Source organism: Tursiops truncatus, chromosome 9, assembly GCF_011762595.2.
Source record: "Tursiops truncatus isolate mTurTru1 chromosome 9, mTurTru1.mat.Y, whole genome shotgun sequence".
Classification (NCBI taxonomy): Eukaryota; Metazoa; Chordata; class Mammalia; order Artiodactyla; family Delphinidae; genus Tursiops; species Tursiops truncatus.
In genome coordinates, this window is record NC_047042.1 from 25,510,175 (window position 1) to 25,535,675 (window position 25,501).

A 25,501-nucleotide genomic window follows, 5' to 3' on the forward strand; every position below is an offset into this window, starting at 1 on the left:
GCAGGTGAGGGTCAGGCTTCGGGGAAGGGTTAGGGTTAGGGTTCGGGCTAGGGTTAGGGTTAGGGGACGGGGACGGCGACGGTTTAGGGTCCAGGTGAGGGTACGCCAACGCTTTAGGGCGAGCGTAGGTGTGAGGGCGCGCGTTAGTGTTAGCGTACGGGTTAGGATTAGGGGACGGGTGAGGGTCAGGCTTCGGAGAAGGGTTAGGGTTAGGGTTCGGGCTAGGGTTAGGGTTAGGGGACGGGGACGGTTTAGGGTCCAGGTGAGGGTACGACAACGCTTCAGGGGGAGCGTAGGTGTGAGGACGCGGGTTAGTGTTAGCGTACGGGTTAGGATTAGGGGACGGGTGAGGGTCAGCCTTCGGGGAAGTGTTAGGGTTAGGGTTCGGGCTAGGGTTAGGGTTAGGGGACGGGGACGGTTTAGGGTCCAGGGGAGGGTACGACAACGCTTTAGGGGGAGAGTAGGTGTGAGGGTGCGGGTTAGTGTTAACGTACGGGTTGGGATTAGGGGACAGGTGAGGGTCAGGCTTCGGGGAAGGGTCAGGGTTAGGGTTCGGGCTAGGGTTAGGGTTAGGGGACTGGGACGGTTTAGGGTCCAGGTGAGGGTACGACAACGCTTTAGGGGGAGCGCACGTGTTAGGGCGCGGGTAGTGTTAGCGTACGGGTTAGGATTAGGGTCCGGGTGAGGGTCATGCTTCGGGGAAGGGTTAGGGTTAGGGTTCGGGCTAGGGTTAGGGTTAGGGGACGGGGACGGTTTAGGGTCCAGGTGATGGTACGAGAACGCTTTAGGGGAGCGTACGTGTGAGTGCGTGGGTTAGTGTTAGCGTACGGGTTAGGATTAGGGGACGGGTGAGGGTCAGGCTTCGGGGAAGGGTTAGGCTTAGGGTTCGGGCTAGGCTTAGGGTTAGGGGACGGGGATGGTTTAGGGTCCAGGTGAGGGTACGACAACGCTTTAGGGGGAGCGTAGGTGTGAGGGCGCGGGTTAGTGTTAGCGTACAGGTTAGGATTGGGGACGGGTGAGGGTCAGGCTTCGGGGAAGGTTTAGGGTTAGGGTTCGGGCTAGGGTTAGGGTTAGGGGACGGTTTAGGGTCCAGGTGAGGGTACGACAACGCTTCAGGGGGAGCGTACGTGTGAGGGCGCGGGTTAGTGTTAGCGTACGGGTTAGGATTAGGGGACGGGTGAGGGTCAGGCTTCGGGGAAGGGTTAGGGTTAGGGTTCGGGCTAGGGTTAGGGTTAGGGGACGGGGACGGTTTAGGGTCCAGGTGAGGGTACGACAACGCTTTAGGGGGAGCGTATGTGTGAGGGCGCGGGTTAGTGTTAGCGTACGGGTTAGGATTAGGGGACGGGTGAGTGCCAGGCTTCAGGGGAAGGGTTAGGGTTAGGGTTTCGGGCTAGGGTTAGGGTTAGGGGACGGGGACGGTTTAGGGTCCAGGTGATGGTACGAGAACGCTTTAGGGGGAGCGTACGTGTGAGGGCGCGGGTTAGTGTTAGCGTACGGGTTAGGATTAGGGGACGGGTGAGGGTCAGGCTTCGGGGAAGGTTTAGGGTTAGGGTTCGGGCTAGGGTTAGGGTTAGGGGACGGGGACGGTTTAGGGTCCAGGTGAGGGTACGACAACGCTTTAGGGGGAGCGTACGTGTGAGAGCGTGGGTTAGTGTTAGCGTACGGGTTAGGATTAGGGGACGGGTGAGGGTCAGGCTTCGGGGAAGGGTTAGGCTTAGGGTTCGGGCTAGGGTTAGGGTTAGGGGACGGGGACGGTTTAAGGTCCAGGTGAGGGTACGACAACGATTTAGGGGACGCGTAGGTGTGAGGGCGCGGGTTAGTGTTAGCGTACAGGTTAGGATTAGGGGACGGGTGAGGGTCAGGCTTCGGGCAAGGTTTAGGGTTAGGGTTCGGGCTAGGGTTAGGGTTAGGGTTAGGGGACGGTTTATGGTGTAGGTGAGGGTACGACAACGCTTCAGGGGGAGCGTACGTGTGAGGGCGCGGATTAGTGTTAGCGTACGGGTTAGGATTAGGGGACGGGTGAGGGTCAGGCTTCGGGGAAGGTTTAGGGTTAGGGTTCGGGCTAGGGTTAGGGTTAGGGGACGGGGACTGTTTAGGGTCCAGGTGATGGTACGACAACGCTTCAGGGGGAAGCGTAGGTGTGAGGGCGCGGGTTAGTGTTAGCGTACGGGTTAGGATTAGGGGACGGGTGAGGGTCAGGCTTCGGGGAAGGGTTAGGGTTAGGGTTCGGGCTAGGGTTAGGGTTAGGGGACGGGGACGGTTTAGGGTCCAGCTGAGGGTACGACAACGCTTTAGGGGGAGCGTAGGTGTGAGGGCGCGGGGTTAGTGTTAGCGTACGGGTTGAGGATTAGGGGACGGGTGAGGGTCAGGCTTCGGGGAAGTGTTAGGGTTATGGTTCGGGCTAGGGTTAGGGTTAGTGGACGGGGACGGTTTAGGGTCCAGGTGAGGGTACGACAACGCTTTAGGGCGAGCGTAGGTGTGAGGGCGCGGGTTACTGTTAGCGTACGGGTTAGGATTAGGGGACGGGTGAGGGTCAGGCTTCGGGGAAGTGTTAGGGTTAGGGTTCAGGGCTAGGGTTAGGGTTAGGGTACGGGGACGGTTTAGGGTCCAGGTGAGGGTACGACAACGCTTTAGGGGGAGCGTAGGTGTGACGGGCGTGGGTTAGTGTTAGCGTACGGGTTAGGATTAGGGGACGGGTGAGGGTCAGGCTTCGGGGAAGGTTTAGGTTTAGGGTTCGGGCTAGGGTTAGGGTTAGGGGACGGGGACGGTTTAGGGTCCAGGTGAGGGTACGACAACGGTTTAGGGGGAGCATACGTGTGAGGGCTCGGGTTAGTGTTAGCGTACGGGTTAGGATTAGGGGACGGGTGAGGGTCAGGCTTCGGGGAAGGGTTAGTGATAGGGTTCGGGCTAGGGTTAGGGTTAGGGGACGGGGACGGTTTAGGGTCCAGGTGATGGTACGAGAACGCTTTAGGGGGAGCGTACGTGTGAGAGCGTGGGTTAGTGGTAGCGTACGGGTTAGGATTAGGGGCCGGGTGAGGGTCAGGCTTCGGGGAAGGGTTAGGGTTAGGGTTCGGGCTAGGCTTAGGGTTAGGGGACGGGGATGGTTTAGGGTCCAGGTGAGGGTACGACAACGCTTTAGGGGGAGCGTAGGTGTGAGGGCGCGGGTTAGTGTTAGCGTACAGGTTAGGATTAGGGGACGGGTGAGGGTCAGGCTTCGGGGAAGGTTTAGGGTTAGGGTTCGGGCTAGGGTTAGGGTTAGGGACGGTTTAGGGTCCAGGTGAGGGTACGACAACGCTTCAGGGGGAGCGTACGTGTGAGGGCGCGGGTTAGTGTTAGCGTACGGGTTAGGATTAGGGGACGGGTGAGGGTCAGGCTTCGGGGAGGTTTAGGGTTAGGGTTCGGGCTAGGGTTAGGGTTAGGGGACGGGGACGGTTTAGGGTCCAGGTGAGGGTATGACAACGCTTCAGGGGGAGCGTAGGTGTGAGGGCGCGGGTCAGTGTTAGCGTACGGGTTAGCATTAGGGGACGGGTGAGGGTCAGGCTTCGGGGAAGGGTTAGGGTTAGGGTTCGGGCTAGGGTTAGGGTTAGGGGACGGGGACGGTTTAGGGTCCAGGTGAGGGTACGACAACGCTTTAGGGGGAGCGTACGTGTGAGGGCGCGGGTTAGTGTTAGCGTACGGGTTAGGATTAGGGGACGGGTGAGGGTCAGGCTTCGGGGAAGAGTTAGGGTTAGGGTTCGGGCTAGGGTTTAGGGTTAGGGGACGGGGACGGTTTAGGGTCCAGGGGAGGGTACGACAACGCTTTAGGGGGAGCGTACGTGTGAGGGCGCGGGTTAGTGTTAGCGTACGGGTTAGGATAAGGCTTCTGGTAAGTTTTAGTGTTAGGTTAGGGTTAGGGTTAGGGAACGGGTAAATTTAGGGTACGACAAGAGTTTTGGGTTAGCGTACATGTTAGTGTACGGGTTAGTGTTAGAGTGCAGGTTAGGGTTAGGGTACGGGTTAGGGTAAGTCTTCGGGTTTGGGTTAGGTGTATTGTTAGGGTTCGGTTTAGTATTAGGGAACGGAGAAGATTTATGGTACAGTTTATTATGCGACAACATTTTAGGGTTAGCGTACGTGTTTGGGTACGTGTTAGTGTTAGTGTACGGGTTAGGGTTAGGGTAAGGCTTCGGGTAAGCATTAGAGTTAGGTTTACGGTTAGCGAACGGGGACGTTTTAGGGTGCAGGTTAGGGTACGACTACGATTTAGTGTTAGCGTATGTGTTAGGGTATGGGTTAGTGTTAGTATATGGGTTGGGATTAGGTTTAGGGTTAGGTTTATGGTTAAGGTTAGGGTTAGTGTTAGGGAACTGGTACGTTTCAGGGTCCAGTTTAGGGTACGACAACGGGTTACTGTTAGGGTTCGTGTTAGGTTATGCATTATTGTTAGTGTACCCGTTAGGATTAGGGTACCGTGTAGTGTAAGGTTTAGGGTAAGTGTTCGCTTTAGGATTAGGGTTAGGGTTAGGGTTAGGGTTAGGGAACGGGTGAATTGCAGTGCCCCTGTGCTCCATATAAAGTGATGGAAATGTCCAATGGAAGAGTTAGAAACATCCTATTTTACCCGAGCCTTTTACACTGCTATATGTTAATTACGGTTTTGCTCACACATCTATTCATTGAAGTTACAATGTTGTCAATTCCTGTTACTGATCCACCAGAGTGGGCCCCAACCAGGCTCCCCTTGCCCAGTGTCATTGGAGCCAACAGATCGAGACTGATTTTGGTTCAGAAGCAAGGGAAACTTTATATTTTCTTCAGAGAATGGAGAGATGAGAGCCTGCACTACCCCGCGGGCTGTGGGCTGGGCTGCTGTGTAGGGATCCCAGCAGTGTCAGTGGGAGGGAGGGGCGGAGCTCTCGAGGGGAGGGTTGGCTGCAGCTCAGGCTCTATGTCGCAGAGTCTGCATGGGGCCCCAGGAGCTGAATTGTCGACCCAGCCATTCTGCATTAGGAAATCGGGTCTGAAGTGCCGGGTGTGGGACCTCTGCATGCGGAACCCTGGGCGCACGTGAAATTAGACAAAGCACAGAGGAAAAAAAGGTTAGACTTTATTTTATTGCCCAGATTCTATTTTTATATCCCAGGAATTTTTCATGGGCTTTGCCGGTGACAAACCACTCCTCTGTCTTTTGTCCCGTTCCTCATTCTTGGGGCGCTGTGGGTGCAGACCCCTCTTGTGTAACTGCTTCGTGCTGAGTTGGGAGTCCTCATACTCGTGGGGAGAGGCAGAATTTCTCCCCAGCAGCATCCAGGTGAGGTTGATTGTCCCCAGGCCTCCTGCCTCAGTGCTTGTCCGCCTGAGCGCCAGCATTGGAAGTGTTATAGATTCTAATGACGTTTAAGGGTCCAGGAAAGAGATGGGCAGAGACGCTGGAGGGGCCGGTTTTATCCCGCCCCACATTTGTTCAGCCACCTTAGGCTGACGGTTTCTGCCAGCCTAGATGCTCTGACCAGTAGTCTGTGCTTTCTTCAATTAGGCCCCTAAATTAACGTACAAACAGCACCGGATGTCAGAGCCCTGCCCACTCATCTCCCAGACAGTTCAGGCCCGGTGGTGATCCAGGACCATGATGGCCACTGAGTCAACGGCCTTTTGAAGTAGCCAGGAGTCCAGCCGGTCTCATTGGCCACCATCACTGCTGTGTCTGTAGGCTTTTCTATGGTGGCAGCATAATATACGGTTCCCCTGCCAAGCTTATTAGCTCCCCTCTGGGTGCAATAAGTCCTGCAGGCAGCAGTCTGCTCTTTTGGGGCACACTCTTGTTGTTTTCTGAGAGAAGCTCCAGGTCAAGTGATGGTCACACGAGTCGTCATGGGGGCCCGTTGCCCCCGGTTGTCTCTCTGGAGGTTGGAGTTGGAGGGCCTCCTCACTCGAGGTCAGCGTGCCCATGGAGCGACCCCTGCAACTTCAGGGCATGGTGGGTGGTTGGGATAACCACATGGGGTCCTTTTCCCTTAGGAGGAAGCTGGATTTGCGGGCTGCTGATTTCCAGGTTCTTAGATAACCCCAGTACCCTGGCCGGATGGGGCGGCGGGCCAAGCCATTGGTGACCGTAGTTTATCCTACCTGGAGGGCATTCTTGTATTGTTCCATTTCAAGTGGTCCCAGTTTTTGCACTAATACTCCAAGGGCGATTCACATTCTATGGGGATGTAAAGTTCAAAGGGTTTAGCTAAATTAGGGAGTTCCTGGGCAAGTGTCTGAATTGACTGCTCTTTGCATTCTTTTTTTTTTAAACATCTTTATTGGGGTATAATTGCTTTACAATGGTGTGTTAGTTTCTGCTTTATAACAAAGTGAATCAGTTATACATATACATATGTTCCCATATCTCTTTCCTCTTGCGTCTCCCTCCCTCCCACCCTCCCTATCCCACCCCTCCAGGCTGTCACAAAGCACCGAGCCAATATCCCTGTGCCATGCGGCTGCTTCCCACTAGCTATCTACCTTACTACGTTTGTTAGTGTGTATATGTCCATGACTCTCTCTCGCCCTGTCACAGCTCACCCTTCCCCCTCCCCATAACCTCAAGTCCGTTCTCTAGGAGGTCTGCGTCTTTATTCCTGCCTTACCCCTAGGTTCTTCATGACATTTTTTTTCCTTAAATTCTATATATATGTGTTAGCATACGGTATTTGTCTTTTTCTTTCTGACTCACTTCACTCTGTATGACAGACTCTAGGTCTATCCACCTCATTACAAATAGCTCAATTTCGTTTCTTTCTATGGCTGAGTAATATTCCATTGTATATATGTGCCACATCTTCTTTATCCATTCATCCGATGATGGGCACTTAGGTTGTTTCCATCTCCGGGCTATTGTAAATAGAGCTGCAATGAACATTTTGGTACATGACTCTTTTTGAATTTCGGTTTTCTCAGGGTATGTGCCCAGTAGTGGGATTGCTGGGTCCTATGGTAGTTCTATTTGTAGTTTTTTAAGGAACCTCCATACTGTTCTCCATAGTGGCTGAACCAATTCACATTCCCACCAGCAGTGCAAGAGTGTTCCCTTTTCTCCACACCCTCTCCAGCATTTATTGTTTCTAGATTTTTTGATGATGGCCATTCTGACTGGTGTGAGATGATATCTCATTGTAGTTTTGATTTGCATTTCTCTAATGATTAATGATGTTGAACATTCTTTCATGTGTTTGTTGGCAGTCTGTATATCTTCTTTGGAGAAATGTCTATTTAGGTCTTCTGCCCATTTTTGGATTGGGTTGTTTGTTTTTTTGTTATTGAGCTGCATGAGCTGCTTGTAAATTTTGGAGATTAATCCTTTGTCGGTTGCTTCATTTGCAAATATTTTCTCCCATTCTGAGGGTTGTCTTTTGGTCTTGTTTATGGTTTCCTTTGCTGTGCCAAAGCTTTGAAGTTTCATTAGGTCCCATTGTTTATTTTTGTTTTTATTTCCATTACTCTAGGAGGTGGGTCAGAAAGTATCTTGCTGTGATTTATGTCATAGAGTGTTCTGCCTATGTTTTCCTCTAAGAGTTTGATAGTTTCTGGCCTTATATTTAGGTCTTTAATCCATTTTGAGCTTATTTTTGTGTATGGTGTTAGGGAGTGATCTAATCTCATACTTTTACATGTAGCTGTCCAGTTTTCCCAGCACCACTTATTGAAGAGGCTGTCCTTTCTCCACTGTACATTCCTGCCACCTTTATCAAACCCATATGTGCATGGGTTTATCTCTGGGCTTTCTATCCTGTTCCATTGATCTATCTTTCTGTTTTTGTGCCAGTACCATACCATCTTGATAACTGTAGCTTTGTAGTATAGTGTGAAGTCAGGGAGCCTGATTCCTCAGTTCCTTTTTTCGTTCTCAAGATTGCTTTGGCTATTCGGGGTCTTTTGTGTTTACATACAAATTGTAAAATGTTTTGTTCTAGGTCTGTGAAAAATGCCAGTGGTAGTTTGATAGGGATTGCATTGAATCTATAGATTGCTTTGGGTGGTAGAGTCATTTTCACAATGTTGATTTTTCCAATCCAAGAACATGGTATATCTCTCCATCTATTTGTATCATCTTTAATTTCTTTCATCAGTGTCTTATGATTTTCTGCATACAGGTCTTTTGTCTCCTTAGGTAGGTTTATTCCTAGACATTTTATTCTTTTTGTTGCAATGGTAAATGGGAGTGTTTTCTTGATTTCACTTTCAGATTTTTCATCATTAGTATATAGGAATGCCAGAGATTTCTGTGCATTAATTTTGTATCCTGCCACTTTACCAAATTCATTGATTAGCTCTAGTAGTTTTCTGCTAGCATCTTTAGGATTTTCTATGTATAGGATCACGTCATCTGCAAACAGTGACAGCTTTACTTCTTCTTTTCCGATTTGGATTCCTTTTATTTCCTTTTCTTCTCTGATTGCTGTGGCTAAAACTTCCAAAACTATGTTGAATAAGAGTGGTGAGAGTGGGCAACCTTGTCTTGTTCCTGATCTTAGTGGAAATGCTTTCAGTTTTTCACCATTGAGGATGATGTTTGCTGTGGGCTTGTCATATATGGCCTTTATTATGTTGAGGAAAGTTCCCTCTATGCCTACTTTCTGCAGGGTTTTTATCATAAATGGGTGTTGAATTTTGTCAAAAGCTTTCTCTGCCTCTATTGAGATGATCTTATGGTTTTTCTCCTTCAATTTGTTAATATGGTTTATCACTTTGATAGATTTGCGTATATTGAAGAATCCTTCATTCCTGGAATAAACCCCACTTGATCATGGTGTATGATCCTTTTAATGTGCTGTTGCATTGTTTGCTAGTATTTTGTTGAGGATTTTTGCATCTATGTTCATCAGTGATATTGGCCTGTAGTTTTCTTTCTTTGTGTCATCCTTGTCTGGTTTTGGTATCAGGGTGATGGTGGCCTCGTAGAAGGAGTTTGGGAGTGTTCCTCCCTCTGCTATATTTTGGAAGAGCTTGAGAAGGATAGGTGTTAGCTCTTCTCTAAGTGTTTGATAGAATTCGCCTGTGAAGCCATCTGGTCCTGGGCTTTTCTTTGTTGGAAGATTTTTAATCACAGTTTCAATTTCAGTGCTTGTGATTGCTCTGTTCATATTTTCTATTTCTTCTTGATTCAGTCTTGGCAGGTTGTGCATTTCTAAGAATTTGTCCATTTCTTCCAGATTGTCCATTTTATTGGCATAGAGTTGCTTGTAGTAATCTCTCATGATCTCTTTTATTTCTGCAGTGTCAGTTGTTACCTCTCCTTTTTCATTTCTAATTCTATTGATTTGAGTCTTCTCCCTTTTTTCTTGATGAGTCTGGCTAGTGGTTTATCTATTTTGTTTATCTTCTCAAAGAACCAGCTTTTAGTTTTATTGATCTTTGCTATTGTTTCCTTCGTTTCTTTTTCATTTATTTCTGAGCTGATTTTTATGATTTCTTTCCTTCTGCTAGCTTTGGGGGTTTTTTGTTCTTCTTTCTCTAATTGCTTGAGGTGCAAGGTTAGGTTGTTTATTCGAGGTGTTTCCTGTTTCTTAAGGTGGGCTTGTATTGCTATAAACTTCCCCCTTAGAACTGCTTTTGCTGCATCCCACAAGTTTTGGGTCGTTGTGTCTCCATTGTCATTTGTTTCTAGGTATTTTTTGATTTCCTGTTTGATTTCTTCAGTGATCACTTCATTATTAAGTAGTGTATTGTTTAGCCTCCATGTGTTTGTATTTTGTACAGATCTTTTCCTGTAATTGATATCTAATCTCATGGCATTGTGGTCAGAAAAGATACTTGATACAATTTCAGTTTTCTTAAATTTACCAAGGCTTGATTTGTGACCCAAGATATGATCTATCCTGGAGAATGTTCCATGAGCACTTGAGAAAAATGTGTATTCTGTTGTTTTTGGATGGAGTGTCCTATAAATATCAATTAAGTCCATCTTGTTTAATGTATCATTTAAAGCTTGTGTTTCCTTATTTATTTTCATTTTGGATGATCTGTCCATGGGTGAAAGTGGAGTGTTTAAGTCCCCTACCATGAATGTGTTACTGTTGATTTCCCCTTTTATGGCTGTTAGTATTTGCCTTATGTATTGAGGTGCTCCTATGTTGGGTGCATAAATATCTACAATTGTTATATCTTCTTCTTGGATCGATCCCTTGATCATTATGTAGTGTCCTTCTTTGTCTCTTTTAATAGTCCTTATTTTAAAGTCTATTTTGTCTGATATGAGAATTGCTACTCCAGCTTTCTTTTGGTTTCCATTTGCATGGAATATCTTTTTCCATCCCCTTACTTTCAGTCTGTATGTGTCTCTAGGTCTGAAGTGGGTCTCTTGTAGACAGCATATATAAGGTCTTGTTTTTGTATCCATTCAGCTCATCTGTGTCTTTTGGTGGGAGCATTTAGTCCATTTACATTTAAGGTAATTATCGATATGTATGTTCCTATTCCCATTTTCTAAATTGTTTTGGGTTCGTTATTATAGGTCTTTTCCTTCTCTTGCCTAGAGAAGATCCTTTAGCATTTGTTGTAAAGCTGGTTTGGTGGTGCTGAACTCTCTCAGCTTTTGCTTGTCTGTAAAGGTTTTAATTTCTCCATCAAATCTGAATGAGATCCTTGCTGGGTAGAGTAGTCTTGGCTGCAGGTTTTTCTCCTTCATCACTTTCAGTATGTCCTGCCACTCCCTTCTGGCTTGTAGGGTTTCTGCTGAAAGATCAGCTGTTAACCTTATGGGGATTCCCTTATGTGTTATTTGTTGTTTTTCCCTTGCTGCTTTTAATATGTTTTCTTTGTATTTAATTTTTGACAGTTTGATTAATATGTGTCTTGGCGTATTTCTCCTTGGATTTATCCTGTATGGGACTCTCTGTGCTTCCTGGACTTGATTAACTATTTCCTTTCCCATATTAGGGAAGTTTTCAACTATAATCTCTTCAAATATTTTCTCAGTCCCTTTCTTTTTCTCTTCTTCTGGAACCCCTATAATTCGAATGTTGGTGCGTTTAATGTTGTCCCAGAGGTCTCTGAGACTGTCCTCAGTTCTTTTCATTCTTTTTTCTTTATTCTGCTCTGCAGTAGTTATTTCCACTATTTTATCTTCCAGGTCACTTATCCGTTCTTCTGCCTCAGTTATTCTGCTATTGATCCCATCTAGAGTACTTTTAATTTCATTTATTGTGTTGTTCATCGTTGCTTGTTTCATCTTTAGTTCTTCTAGGTCCTTGTTAACTGATTCTTGCATTTTGTCCGTTCTATCTCCAAGATTTCGGATCATCCTTACTATCATTATTCTGAATTCTTTTTCAGGTAGACTGCCTATTTCCTCTTCATTTGTTAGGTCTGGTGCATTTTTATCTTGCTCCTTTATCTGCTGTGTGTTTTTCTGTCTTCTCATTTTGCTTATCTTACTGTGTTTGGGGTCTCTTTTTTGCAGGCTGCAGGTTCGTAGTTCCTGCTGTTTTTGATGTCTGTCTCCAGTGGCTAAGGTTGGTTCAGTGGGTTGTGTAGGCTTCCTGGTGGAGGGGACTAGTGCCTGTGTTGTGGTGGATGAGGCTGGATCTTGTCTCTCTAGTGGGCAGGTTCACGTCTGGTGGTGTGTTTTGGGGTGTCTGTGGCCTTATTATGATTTTAGGCAGCCTCTCTGCTAATGGGTGGGGTTGTGTTCCTGTTTTGCTAGTTGTTTGGCATAGGTTGTCCAGCACTGTGGCTTGCTGGTCGTTGAGTGAAGCTGGGTGCTGGTGTTAAGATGGAGGTCTCTGGGAGATTTTCTCCGTTTGATATTATGTGGAGCTGGGAGGTCTCTTGTTGACCAGTGTCCTGAAGTTGGCTCTCCTACCTCAGAGGCAGAGCCCTGACTCCTGGCTGGAGCACCAAGAGCTTTTCATCCACACGGCTCAGAATAAAAGGGAGAAAAAGTAGAGGGAATTAATAGAAGTATGAGGAAAGAAAGAAGGAAAGGAGGGAAGGAAGGAAGGAAGAAAGAAAGAAAAGCAAAGAAGGAAAGAAGGCAAGAAGGAAAGAAAGGAGGGAGGGAGGGAGGAAGGAAGGAAGGAGGGAAAGAAAGAAAAAAGACAAAGAAAGAAGATATAGTAAAAATAAAATAAAGTATAATAAAGTTATTGAATTAAAAAATTCTTATTTAGAAAGAAAAAGGGACGGATAGAACCTTAGGACAAATGTTGGAAGCAAAGCTATCCAGACAAAATCTTACACAGAAGCATACACATACACCCTCACTAAAAGAGGTAAATGGGGAAAAATCATAAATCTTGCTGTCAGAGACCACCTCCTGAATTTGGGATGATTCGTTGTCTAAAGGAGGGAAGGAAGGAAGGAAAGAAAGAAAGAAAGAACGAAGGTAAAGTATAATAACGTTATTAAAATTAAAATTGATTATTAAGAAAAAAATTAAAAAAAAAACCATGGACGGATAGAACCCTAGGACAAATGGTGGAAGCAAGACTATACAGACAAGATCTCACACAGAAGCATACACATACACATTCACACAAAGAGGAAAAGGGGAAAAAATCATAGATCTTGCTCCTAAAGTCCACTTCCTTAATTTGGGATGATTGGTTGTCTATTCAGGTATTCCACAGATGCAGGGTATATCAAGTTGATTGTGGAGCTTTAATCCGCTGCTTCTGAGGCTGCTGGGAGAGATTTTCCTTTCTCTTCTTTGTTCTCACAGCTCCCAGGGGCTCAGCTTTGGATTTGGCCCTGCCACTGCGTGTAGGTCGCTGGAGGGCGTCTGTTTTTTTTTGCTCAGACAGGACGGGGTTAAAAGAGCCGCTGATTCGGAGGCTCTGGCGCACTCAGGCCGGCGGGGAGGGAGGGGCCCGGAGTGCGGGGCGGGCCTGCGGCGGCAAAGGCCGGCGTGACTTTACACCAGCCTGAGGCGCGCTGTGCGTTCTCCCGGGGAAGTTTTCCCTGGATCCCGGGAACCTGGCAGTGGCGGGCTGCACAGGCTTCGCGGAAGAAGGGTGTGGAGAGTGACCTGTGCTCGCACACAGGCCCCTCGGTGGTGGCAGCAGCAGCCTTAGCGTCTCCCGCCCGTCTCTGGGGTCCGCGCTTTTAGCCGCGGCTTGCGCCCGTCTCTGGGGTCCGCGCTTTTAGCCGCGGCTCGCGCCCGTCTCCGGAGTTCCCTGAAGCAGCGTTCTTAAACCCCTCTCCTCACGCACCAAGAAACAAAGAGGGAAGAAAAAGTCTCTTGCCTCTTCGGCAGGTGCAGACTTTTCCCCGGACTCCCTCCCGGCTAGCCGTGGTGCACTAACCCCTTCAGGCTATGTTCAAGCCGCCAACCCCAGTCCTCTCCCTGCGCTCCGTCCGAAACCGAAACCCGAGCCTCAGAGCCTCAGCTCGCAGCCCCGCCCGCCCCGGCGGGTGAGCAGACAAGCCTCTCGGGCTGGTGAGTGCCGGTCGGCACCGATCCTCTGTGCGGGAATCTCCCCGCTTTGCCCTCCGCACCCGTTGCTGTGCACTCCTCCGCGGCTGCGAAGCTCCCCCCTCCGCCCCCCGCAGTCTCCGCCCGCGAAGGGGCTTCCTAGCGTGTGGAAACTTTTCCTCCTTCACAGCTCCCTCCCACTGGTGCAGGTGCCGTCCCTATTCTTTTGTCTCTGTTTTTTCTTTGTTTCCTTTTGCCCTACCCAGGTACGTGGGGAGTTTCTTGCCTTTTGGGAGGTCTGAGGTCTTCTGCCAGCGTTCAGTAGGTGTTCTCTAGGAGTTGTTCCACGTGTAGATGTATTTCTGGTGTATCTGTGGGGAGGAAGGTGATCTCCGCGTCTTACTCTTCCGCCATCTTCAAGGTCCCCTCCTCTTTGCATTCTTGAAAGGCCGCTTCTAGATTCTGTTCGAAAGGATCATCATCTTTTCCTTTCAGTGTTTTCTATAGAGGCCCAGCTATTAGACTGTAGTTAGGGATCCAGATGCAGCAATCCCCGGCCTCCCCAGGAACCCCTAAGCTGTCTTCTAGTTTTAGAAGGGGTAAGGCTGCAAATGGCTTCTTCCCTTTCCTGAGATGGCCTTCTCCGACCTTCTGTGAGAATGAAGCCCAGGCAGGTCACCTTAGTCTGTGATATTTGAGCCTTTTTCTTCGACACCTTCTATCCTTTATTGGCTAGGTAGCTCAGAGGCCTCCTTAGTAGGGCTGGCGATCAGAATGTCGTCTGCAAATTGAAGGAGGGTTCCCTTTTGCAGAGGTAGAACTTTTAGGTGTTTAGCTAACGTTTCCCCAAAGATGGTGTGGGAATTTTTGAACCCGTGGGGCGGGACGGCCCAGCAGTATTGTTTTTGGTGTATGTTGAGTCCTGCCACTCACAAGCCAAAATTTCTTATGACTCTGGGACTAATGGAATACAGAAGAAGGCATCATTGAAGTCTAATACAGAATACCATGTCCTGGTGGATGGTAGAATGACCAGCAGGGTGTAGGAATTAGGAACTACTGGATGTATATCCTCGGTGGCTTCACTGACTGTCCTGACATCCTTCAGCAGGTCCCCAGCAGCCCACGGGGCTCTCGTGGTCAGGCCAATCCCAGGATATGGAGCTCACCTGGGCAGGTCGCCAGCAGCCCACAGGGCTCTCATGGTCAGGCCCCTCCCAGGGTATGGATCTAACCTGTGCAGCTACCCAGCAGCCCATGAGGCTCTCGTGGTCAGGCCCCTCCCAGGATACAGAGCTCCCCTGGGCAGGTACCCTGGCAGGGCTGGGCACGCAGGAACCGTGCACATAGCCCTCATCGCAGAGCACTCCCAGCTCACCTGTCGGTCAGAGCTGACACAGAGCACCTCAGAGCAGGACTTGAACTAACAAACAGCAGCGCCTACAGGTCTGTGACCCTGGCCATCACTCTGTGCGGCCACCCTCTGCCTGGCCTTCCACAGATTTCCACTGCTGCTGGGGCACCAGGCCTCTGTCTCCACCCACCACCCCTCCTCTCCCTGACTCCTGGGTTCCTCTCATTAGGAGAGGGTCTTCTTGAAGTTGTCTCCCACTCATGGGCCAGATAAAATGATTAGAAAACAAGCCAGAGCTGCAGCCGCTTGTCTATCCTGACTCTCAGGAGGCCACACCTGTTCCTTGGACCTGGCCGGTTCATCAAGGTCCATTTTCTGCAGCTGTGAGCCCCTGAGGGGCGAGGATTGGCTGACCTGGGCAGCCTGACACTGCCGGCCAGCCCTCCCCAGGTGTGCCTGGGTTGAGGTCAATATAAACAGCGCTCCAGGCAGCAAGAGCCCCTGCAGCTGTGCCTGACGCCATATTCTCTGCCCCGTCAGCAGTGTCGGGGCTCGGCTGGTGGGTGGGAGTGAGGGGCTACACCTTTGTAGGTGGCCCAGTGTGAGTGGGGCTCTGCTGGACTTTCTGCAGGAGTTGCCAAGCTGCCACCTGCTAAAGAAGAGGATGTGTCACCCGTAACTGGCGCTGGAATTTCTCCCCGGGCAGAGGTGAGGAAGGAAAAAAGCAGTGGGGGCCTGGACAGGAGGGGTATCTCAGGTAGGGAAATGGAAAGCTTCCAGAAGAGCGCCCGGGGCCAGGACCGTCCTGGCTGGCCTGCAGGCACCAAGTCGGCCAGTGTGCTGTCGCTGGGGTGGCTCCACGGCCCTTCCTGTAGGCTTTCAAGTCCTTGTACATATTTAGGTGTTTTACCTGGGAAGGGTGGGAACAGTTCAGCAGCAGCTGGCCTGGGGCTCAGCTCACGTTTACTCACAGACGAGCCTGCACGGTCCCCCAGCTTTGCAATGAGGACGCTCCTTGCGGGGTGGGGGGCTGCTGGCTGCATGGGAGACGATTCCCCACCTCTGACCAACGTCAGCATTGTTTACCACTGGAGCAAGTACCCTGATAGGGTTTTCCTCTGTATAACTGGTGGGTTCTTTTTTTTTTTCTTTTTTGGTTCAAGGTAGATTTTATTCCTCTTTTTTGTATTTATAGATACAAGCATGGAAATAATTCATTCCTATAAATACATGTGTGTGAAGGGAATAACTTTTTTTCTGTTTTTTAAATTTTATTTATTTTTTTAATTTTTTAGTTTAATTTGATTTACATTTTTATACAGCAGATTCTTATTGGCTACCTATTTTATACATATGAATGTATACATGTTAATCCCAATCTCCCAACTCCTCCCACCACCACCCAACCCCACGGCTTTACCCTCTCGGTGTCCATACGTTTCTTCTCTACATCTGTGTCTCTATTTCTGCCCTGCAAACCGGTTCATCTGTACCATTTTTCTAGGTTCCACATATATGCATTAATATACAACATTTGTTTTCCTCTTTCTGACTTACTTCACTCTGTTGGACAGTCTCTAGATCCATTGATGTCTCTACAAATGACCCAATTTCATTGCTTTTTATGGCTGCGTAATATTCCATTTTATATATGTACCACATCTTTATCCATTCGTCTGCCTCTGGGCATTTAGGTTGTTTCCATGACCTGGCTATTGTAAATAGTGCTGCAAAGGATACTGTGGTGAATGTGTCCTTTCAGTTGATGGTTTTCTCTGGGTATATGTCGAGTAGTGGGATTGCTGGATCATATGGTAATTCTATATTTAGTTTTTTGAGGAACCTCCATGCTGTCCTCCATAGCGACTGTAACAATTTACATTCCCACCAATAGTGGAAGAGGGTTTCTTTTATCCACACCTTCTCCACCATTTGTTGTTTGTAGATTTCCTGATGACGCCAATTCTAACGGGTTAGGGTAAGTCTTCGGGTAAGGCTTAGGGTTAGGGGACGGGGACAGGGACGGTTTAGGGTACAGGTTAGGGTACGACAACGGTTTAGGGTGAGCGTACGTGTGAGGGTACGGGTTAGTGTTAGCGTACGGGTTAGGATTAGGGGACGGGTTAGGGTGAGGCTTTGGGTAAGGGTTAGGGTTAGGGGACGGGGACGGGGACGGTTTAGGGGACAGGTTAGGGTACAACAACGGTTTCGGGTTAGCGTACGTGTTAGGGTACGGATTAGTGTTATTGTACTGGTTAGGATTAGGGGACGGTTTAGGTTAAGGCTTCGTGTTAGGGTTAGGTTTAGGGTTAGGGTTAGGGAACGGGGACGGATTCGGTACAGGTTAGGGTTCGACAACGGTTTAGGGTGAGCGTACATGTTAGGGTACGAGTTCGTGTTAGTGTAAGGCTTAGGATTAGGGGATGGTTTAGGGTAAGGTTTCGGGTAAGCGTTAGGGTTAGGATCAGGGTGGGTGTTAGGGTTACGGAACTGGGATGGTTTAGGGTACAGGTACAGGTACCCATACCCTAACACATTTTCATCATAAATGGGTGTTGAATTTTTTTAAAAGCTTTCCCTGCATCTATTGGGATGATCATATTTTTATTCTACATTTTGTTAATATGGTGTATCACATTGATTGATTTGTGTATATTGAAGAATGCTTTCATCCCTGGGTTAAACCCCAGTTGATTATGGTGTATGATCCTTTTAATGTGTTGTTCAATTCTGTTTCCTAGTATTTTGTTGAGAACTTTTACATCTATATTCATAAGTGATATTGGTCTCTAATTTTCTTTTTTTGTAGTATCTTTGTCTGCTTTTGGTATCAGGGTGATGGTGGCCTCATAGAATGAGTTTGGGAGTGTTCCTTCCCCTGAAAATTTCTGAAGAGTTTGAGAAGTTTGGGTGTTAGCTCTTGTCTAAATGTTTGATAGAATTCACCTCTGATGCCATCTGGTTCTGGACTTTTGTTTGTTGGAAGATTTTTAAGCACAGTTTCAATTTCATTACTTGTGATTGGTCTATTCATATTTTATATTTCTTCCTGGTTCAGTCTGGGAAGTTTATACCTTTCAAAGAATTTGTCCATTTCTTCCAGGTTGTCCATTTTATTGGCATAGAGTTGCTTGTAGTAGTCTCTTAGGATGCTTTGTATTTCTGTGGTGTCTGTTACAACTTCTCCTTTTTCATTTCTAATTTTATTGATTTGAGTCCTCTCCCTCTTTTTCTTGAGTCTGGCTAAAGGTTTATCATTTTTGTTTATCTTCTCAAAGAACCAGCTTTTAGTTTTATTGATCTGTGCTATTGTTTTTATTTCATTTATTTCTGCTCTGATCTTTATGATTTCTTTCCTTCTAGTAACTTTGGGTTTTGTTCTTCTTTCTCTAGTTCCTTTAGGTGTAAGGTTAGATTGTTTATTTGAGATTTTTCTGGTTTCTTGGGGTAGGTTTGTATTGCTATAAGCTTTCCTCTTAGAACTGGTTTTGCTGCATCCCATAGGTTTTGGATCATCGTGTTTTTGTTGTCATTTGTCTCTAGGTAGTTTTTGATTTCCTCTTTTATTTCTTCAGTGATCTCTTGGTTATTTAGTAACGTATCGTTAAACTTCCATGTGTTTGTGCTTTTTACGTTTTTTTCCCTGTAATTGATTTCTAATCTCATAGCATTGTGGTCGGAACAGCTGCTTGATATGATTTCAGTTTTCTTAAATTTACTGAGGCTTTATTTGTGACCCAAGATGTGAACTATCCTGAGAATGTTCCGTGTGCCGTTGAGAAGAACGTGTAATCTGCTATTTTTGGATGGAATGTCCTATAAATATCCATTAAATCTATCTGGTCTATTGTGTCATTTAAAGCTTGTGTTTCCTTATTAATTTTCTGTCTGGATGATCTGTCCATTGGTGTAAGTGAGGTGTTAAAGTCCCCAGCTATTATTGTGTTACTGTCGATTTCCTCTTATAGCTGTTAGCAGTTGCCTTATATATTGAGGTGCTCCTATGTTGGGTACATATGTATTTATAATTGTTATATCTTCTTGGATTGATCCCTTGATCATTATGTAGTGTCCTTCCTTGTGTCTTGTAACATTCTTTATTTTAAAATCTATTTTATCTGATATGAGTATTGCTACTCCAGTTTTCTTTTGATTTTCATTTGCATGGAATATATTTTTCCATCCCCTCACTTTCAGTCTGTATGTGTCCCTAGGTCTGAAATGGGTCTCTTGTAGACAGCATATATATGGGTCTTGTTTTTGTATCCATTCAGCGAGCCTGTGTCTTTTGGTTGGAGCATTTAATCCATTCATGTTTAAGGTAATTATCGATATGTATGTTCCCATTACTATTTTCTTAATTGTTGTGGCTTTGTCTTGGTGGGTCCTTTTCTTCTCTTGTATTTCCCACTTAGAGAAGTTCCTTTAGCATTTGTTGTAGAGCTGGTTTCGTGGTGCTGAATTCTCTTAGCTTTTGCTTGTCTGGAAAGCTTTTGATTTCCCCAACAAATCCGAATGAGATACTTGCTGGGTGGAGTACTCTTGGTTGTAGGTTCTCCCCTTTCATCACTTTAATTTTCTCATGCCACTCCCTCTGGCTTGTAGATTTTTGCTGAGAAATTAGCTGTTAACGTTATGGGAGTTCCGATGTATGTTGTTTGTCATTTTGAAATTTATTGGCCATTACCTCCCTCAAGACATTTTGAGGGCAGGTTTCATTTACAGACCTGCAGTACTTGTTCACATGAAGTGACCATTAGCACAAGCTTTAAAGCTGCTTTTGCAGGTAACGGCCAGAGTGCGGCAGCCTGTCTTTGTTCCCCATGCTGGCACTAGGGAAACAGACCTTCCTGCCAGTGGTCTTCCTCGGTTATAAATTAGAGTGCAATGTGCCCGGATAAACCCCCAAAACTGATGTCTCCTTACGTTTGTTTGTTTTTTAAATTTAACTTATATTTTTATTGGAGTAATATTCCATTGTATTCATGGACCACTTCTTGGTGCATTCCTCTGTTGATGGACATTTTTGTTGCTTCTAGGTGTTGGCTATATAAAATATTGCTGGAGTGCAAGATTGCCAGCCTGTGACATTTTGATTCTCATTTTCTCAGGTGATAGGCCCAGCAGTGGGTGTGACTGATTGACTAGTAGCTCAGTGTTTACCTTTTCAAAGCACCTCCATTGTGTTTTCATTAGTGGCTCTTACCAAGTCCCCCTTAGAGCCGGGGGTACGAATTTCTCCACAATCCCTTCAGCATTTATAGTTTGCAGCACTTTTGCTAATGGCTATCCTGACTGCTGTGACCTGATAGGTTTTTGTAATTTGGGTTTGCATGTCTTTAAAAATTCGTAAAATTCATCATTTTACACGCCTTTTTCTTGTCTGTTAAAAATAAAGGGTGAGAACAATATACCTCTTGAAATTGTCTTCTTGGAAGGTTGCCCTCTTTTGAATTTTTGGTCGATTTTTGACCCCAGGATTTGTTTGGAGGCCAGGTGTAATTTACAGACCTGCAAGTTTGGTGAATATTTAGTGACCATTAGCACTGGGTTTAAAGCGGCTGTTGTGGGAAACGGCCACAAGGCGGCAGCATTTCTCCATTCCCAAATCTGGTTACTAGGGCAGCACAGCCTTTCTGGAAGTCGTGTTCCCAGGTTGTAAATTAGAATGGAATGTGCCAGGAAAAACCCCTGAAGTTTATGTCTCATTACTTCCTGTTCGTTGTTTTAATCGGGGTAATGATTAGAATACAGTTTGTCCTAGGTGTACACAGTCTGGTTCATTTGTGCATCATACATATCTATTCATGTACAGATCCTTTTCCCATGTAAAAGATTACAGAGTGTTCCGAAGACCTGCCTTGCTATGCGCTCCGTCTTTTTGATATATGTACTTAATCTGTATTTCTATCGGTATGGTAAATCTAATCTTAATTCATCCATTGCTACCACCTTTCCTCTTAGATACACATAGTTTGTTTTTTAAAGTCTCTGTGTGTCTTTGTCGGTGGAAATATGTCCATTTTTGTCAGTAGTTAGGTAACACCTATAAGTGATATGATAGGATATCTGTCTTTTGCTTTCCAGTTTACCTCATGTTCTGTGATTCTCCCTAGGCTCATCTATGGTGCCTCAAAGTGCAGTGTTTCATTGTTTTACATGGCTAGTATTCCATTGTGTACATGGACCACTTCTTCCTTATCCATTCATCTGTTGATGGACATCTAGGTTGCTTCCATGTCTTGGCTATTGTGAATAAGGCCGCAGTGCAGCTTTTGCAGCCTGTGTCCTCTGGATTCTGGTCTTGTCAGGTGAGAGGCCCAGCGGTGGGCCTGCTGCATCGAATGGGAGCTCCGTTTTTACTTTTAAACGCAGCTCCTTTCTGTTCTCATTATTGGCTGTTACCACTTTACATCTCACCAGCAGCCAGAGGGTACACAGTTCTCTAAAAAACCCCTTCAGCACTTACTGTTTGAAGACTTTTTGATGATGGTCAGTCGACTGGTGTGAGTTGAAACCTTTTTGTAGATTAGATTTGCATGAGTCTAATATATCCTGATGTTGAGCTTTTATCCATTTTCCTTTTCCTTTTAAAGAGAGTGAGTAAAACTTACCTCTTCATGTTATCTTCTTGAACATTTTGCCTGTTTTGAATTTTCTGGCCATTCCCTACCTCAGGACATTTTTTGAGGGCAGGTGTCCTTTACAGCCCTGAGTCCTTGTGAATGTTAAGGGACCGTTAGCTGTGGGCTTAAAGCCGCTCTTGCGGGAAACGGCCACAAGGCGGAAGCGTTTCTCCATTTCCAACTCGGGGGTTTTTGGGCAGCAGAGCCTTCCTGGAAATCCTGTTAGTAGGCTGCAAATTAGAGTGGAATGTGCCAGGGCAGACCCCCAAGAGATTATATCTCCTACTTCGTGTTTGTTTTTTGAAATTTAATTTTTATTAATTATCAGAGCAAATTTGATATATCATGCAGTTTCTGCTAGGTGTACAGAATCTGGTTCATCATATCAACGTATCCGTCTATTCATCTTTGGATCCTTTCCAAAGGAAAGGTTATTATACCGTGTTGAGTAGACCTCTGTTGGTATCCCGTAGGATTTTGTGATTATATATGTCATATGTATTAGTACGTGTCTGTTAACCGCCGTATCCTAATTCACCCATTCCTTACACCTTTCCATTTCGTTAAAGATCATTTTGTTTTCTCAATCCGTGCTTTTCCTTCTCTTGGAAATAAGTTCATGAGTATCACTTTTTAGATAACACCTATGAGTGACGTCATAGTATATCTGTCTTTCAGTTTCTTTCTTCAAGTTGGGTGGTTCTCTCTACGTCCTTATATCGTGGTGCAAAGGGCACTGTTTCATCGTTTTCCATAGCTAATATTCCATTGTTTACGTGGACCACTTCTTCTTTGTGCATTTTTCTGCTGATGGACCTTCATCGGGTTCTTCCAAGTGTTGGCTATGTTAAAGGTTCCTGCAGGGCAGGATTGCCAGCCTGTGTCTTTTCCATTCTGCTCTGCTCAGGTGATAGGCGGCGCATCAAAGGACCTACCAGATCACACGGTAGCTCCATTTTTACCCTTAAACGCACTTCCGTTATGTTCTCACTACTGGCTGTTACAAGTTTACATCCCCCCAGCAGCTAGAGGGTACACAGTTCTCTGAAACCCCTTCAGCATTTATTCTTTGTAGACTTTTTGCTGAAGGTCATTCTGACGGCTGTGAGGTGAACATTTATGTAGGTTGGATTTGCATGGCTTTATTAATTGCTGATGTTGAGCATTGTTCAATTCCCTTTTATTTTAAAGAAAGAAAGAAAGAAAAGACACAATGTGCATAAAATATGCCTCTTGAGATGTCTTCTTGAAATGTTGACGTCGTTTGAATTTTCTGGTCGATTTACGCCCCCAGGATGTTTTTTGATGGCAGGGTGTCATTTACGGGCCTGCAATTATTTTGAATATTAAGTGACCATTAGCGCTGTTGTGTGAAACGGCCAGAAGGCGGCAGCACTTCTCCTTACCAAATCTGGTTACTAGGGCAGCAGAGCCATAATGGAAGTTGTGTTGTAGCTTGTAAATTAGAACGGAATGTGCCAGGAAAAAGCCCCTTACGTTTATGTCTCATTACTTGCTGTTCGTTTTGTTTTAATTTAATTTTTATTTTGTATCCGAGAAAATTTGATTACAATGTTTTGTTTGTTCTAGGCGTGTGCAAGATGTGATTCTTTTACACACATACATAGATCTAGTCTTCTTCGGATCCTTTTCCCATGTAGGTTATGACACAATGTTGAGTAGTCTTCTCTTGGTATGCCGTAGGTCTTTGGTGATGACACATTTCACGTGTGTTTGCATAGCTCTGTTAACCCCAACATCCTAATGTATCCAATCCTCACACCTTTCCGTTTGGTGAACCATAAGTTTGCTTAATGAATCTGTGATTACATTTCTCTGTGGAAATATCTTCACTGGTATCAATTTTTAGGGAACGCCTGTAAGTGATCCGATAGGATATGTGTCTTTCGCTTTCTCACTTACTACCAGTTGCATGGTTACCTCTAGACTCATCTACCGTGCTGCAAATGTCATTGTCTCATTTTTTTCCTCGGCCAATATTCCATGTGGACACGTACCACTTCTTCTCTGTCCACTCATCTCTTGATGGACTTTTTGGTTGATTCCGTGTCTTGGCTATTGTTATCCTGCTGCCGTGCATATTTCCTGCCTGTGTCTTTCCAATTCTGTCTTCTTAGGTTACAGGCCGAGGAGTGGGCCTGATGGATCATATAGTAGCTCAGTGTTTACCTTTTAAAGACACATCCATTCTCTTCCCATTAGTGGCTCTTACCAGGTTACGTCCCACTTCAAATTGAGGGTATGCATTTCTCCACAACCTCTTCAGCATTGAGCGTTTGTAGTTTCTTTGCTGATGGTTATTCTTAGCGGGGTGAGCTGATACCTCTTTGTGGTTGGATCCGCATGTGTCTCATAATCCCTTGAAATTGAGCTTTCGGGCATGTCCTTTTATTTTTCAAACTGTTATTACAGCTTACTTCTTCAAATTGTTTTCTTGAAATACGTGCCACATTTTGAAATGTTTTGGCCTTCACCTGCGTCAGGACATTTTGAGGGCAGGTTTCCTTTGCAGCCCTGCAGTACTTGTGCATATGAAGTGACCATTAGCAGAGATTTCGAAGCTGCTGTTGCAGGTATCAGCTAGAGGGCCGCAGTATTTCTACGTTCCCCACCCTGGTACGTAGGGAAGCAGACCTTCCTGCCAATGGTGTTCCTCAGATACAAATTAGAGTGCAGTGTGCCCTGATAAATGCCCAAAACCTTGTGTCCTTACTGACGTTTGACGTTTTAATTTAATTTATATTTTTCAGTGGAGTAACATTCCGTTGCGTACATGGACGGCTTCTTCTTGGTGCATTCCTCTGTTGATGGCCATTTTCATTGCTTCCAAGTGTTGGCTACGGTAAGTATTGCTGGAGTGCAGGATTGCCAGCCTGTGACTTTTTGATTCTCATTTTCTCAGGGGATAGGCCCGGCAGTGGGTGTGACTGATTGACTGCTAGCTCAATGTTTCCCTTTTCAAAGCACCTCCATTGTGTTTTCATTAGTGGCTCTTACCACGTCCCCCTTAGAACGGAGGGTACGCATTGCTCCACAATCCCTTCGGCATTTATTGCTTGCAGCATTTTTGCTAATGGCTTTTCTGACTGCTGTGAGCCGATAGGTTTTTGTAATTTGGGTTTGCGTGTCTTTAGAAATTCCTAAAATTCATCGTTTTTCCACGCCTTTTTCTTTCCTGTTAAAAAAAAGAGAGAGAGAAAAGTGTGAGTACAATATACCTCTTGAAATTGTCCTCTTGGAAGCTTGCCGTGTTTTGAATTTTGTGGTCGATTTTTGGACCCCAGGATGTTTTTGGTAGGCAGGTGTCATTACAGAACTGCGAGTTTGGTGAATATTTAGTGACCTTTAGCCCTGGGTTTAAAGCTGCTGTTGTGTGAAACGGCCACAAGGCGGCAGCATTTCTCCATTTTCCAACTCTGGGTTTTTGGGCAGCAGAGCCTTCCTGGAAATCGTGGAATTAGAGTGGAATGTGCCAGGAGAAACTCCCATGTGTTTATGTCTCATTACTTCTTGGTTTTTAAAACTTTTGTAATCGGGGTAATGATTAGAATATTCTTTGTCCTAGGTGTACACAGTCTGGTTCATTTGTATATTATATATGTCTATTCATGTACAGATCCTCTTCCCATGTAAAATATTAGAGTGTTCCGTACACCTCCCTTGCTATATGGTCAGTCTTCTTGATATACGTATATAATACGTGTTTGTATACGTATCGTAACGCTAATCGTTTTTTTTTTTTTTTTTTTTGCTGTACGCGTGCCTCTCACTGTTGTGGCCTTTCCCGTTGTGGAGCGCAGGCTCCGGACGCGCAGGCTCAGCGGCCACGGCTCACAGGCCCAGCCGCTCCGCGGCATTTGGCATCCTCCCAGACCAGGGCACGAACCCGTGTACCCTGCATCGGCAGACGAACTCTCAACCACTGCCCCACCAGGGAAGCCCTGTAACGCTAATCTTAATTTATCCATTCCGTCCACCTTTCATTTTAGATAAGCATAGTTTTTTTTCCCTAAGTCTGTGAGTACCTTTCTCTGTGTAAATATGTTCATTTGTGTCAGTTATTAGATAACGCCTGTAAGTGATATCATAGGATATAGGTCTTTTGCTTTCCGACTAACCCCATGT

The 25,501-nt window shown here is 46.0% G+C and overlaps 2 long non-coding RNA genes across 4 annotated transcripts in view; one reads left to right on the forward strand and one right to left on the reverse strand.

The window, feature by feature from the left end:
* Nucleotides 1-25,501, forward strand: part of LOC141279455 (uncharacterized) — a 71,997-nt gene that overhangs the window by 39,892 nt on the left and 6,604 nt on the right. Inside the window, exons 3-5 of one of the 3 annotated variants that reach the window (XR_012333708.1) lie at nucleotides 15,361-15,437; nucleotides 16,675-16,707; nucleotides 24,127-24,406. This is a non-coding gene — a long non-coding RNA (uncharacterized lncRNA). Of the gene's footprint in view, nucleotides 1-15,360; nucleotides 15,438-16,674; nucleotides 16,708-24,126; nucleotides 24,407-25,501 lie in introns of those variants that run through there. The other 2 variants (XR_012333709.1, XR_012333707.1) reach the window with 2 other exon arrangements.
* LOC141279456 (uncharacterized) overlaps nucleotides 24,454-25,501 on the reverse strand; it is a 31,741-nt gene continuing 30,693 nt past the window's right edge. The window contains exon 5 of the long non-coding RNA XR_012333710.1: nucleotides 24,454-24,551. This is a non-coding gene — a long non-coding RNA (uncharacterized lncRNA). The remainder of the gene's footprint in view (nucleotides 24,552-25,501) is intronic.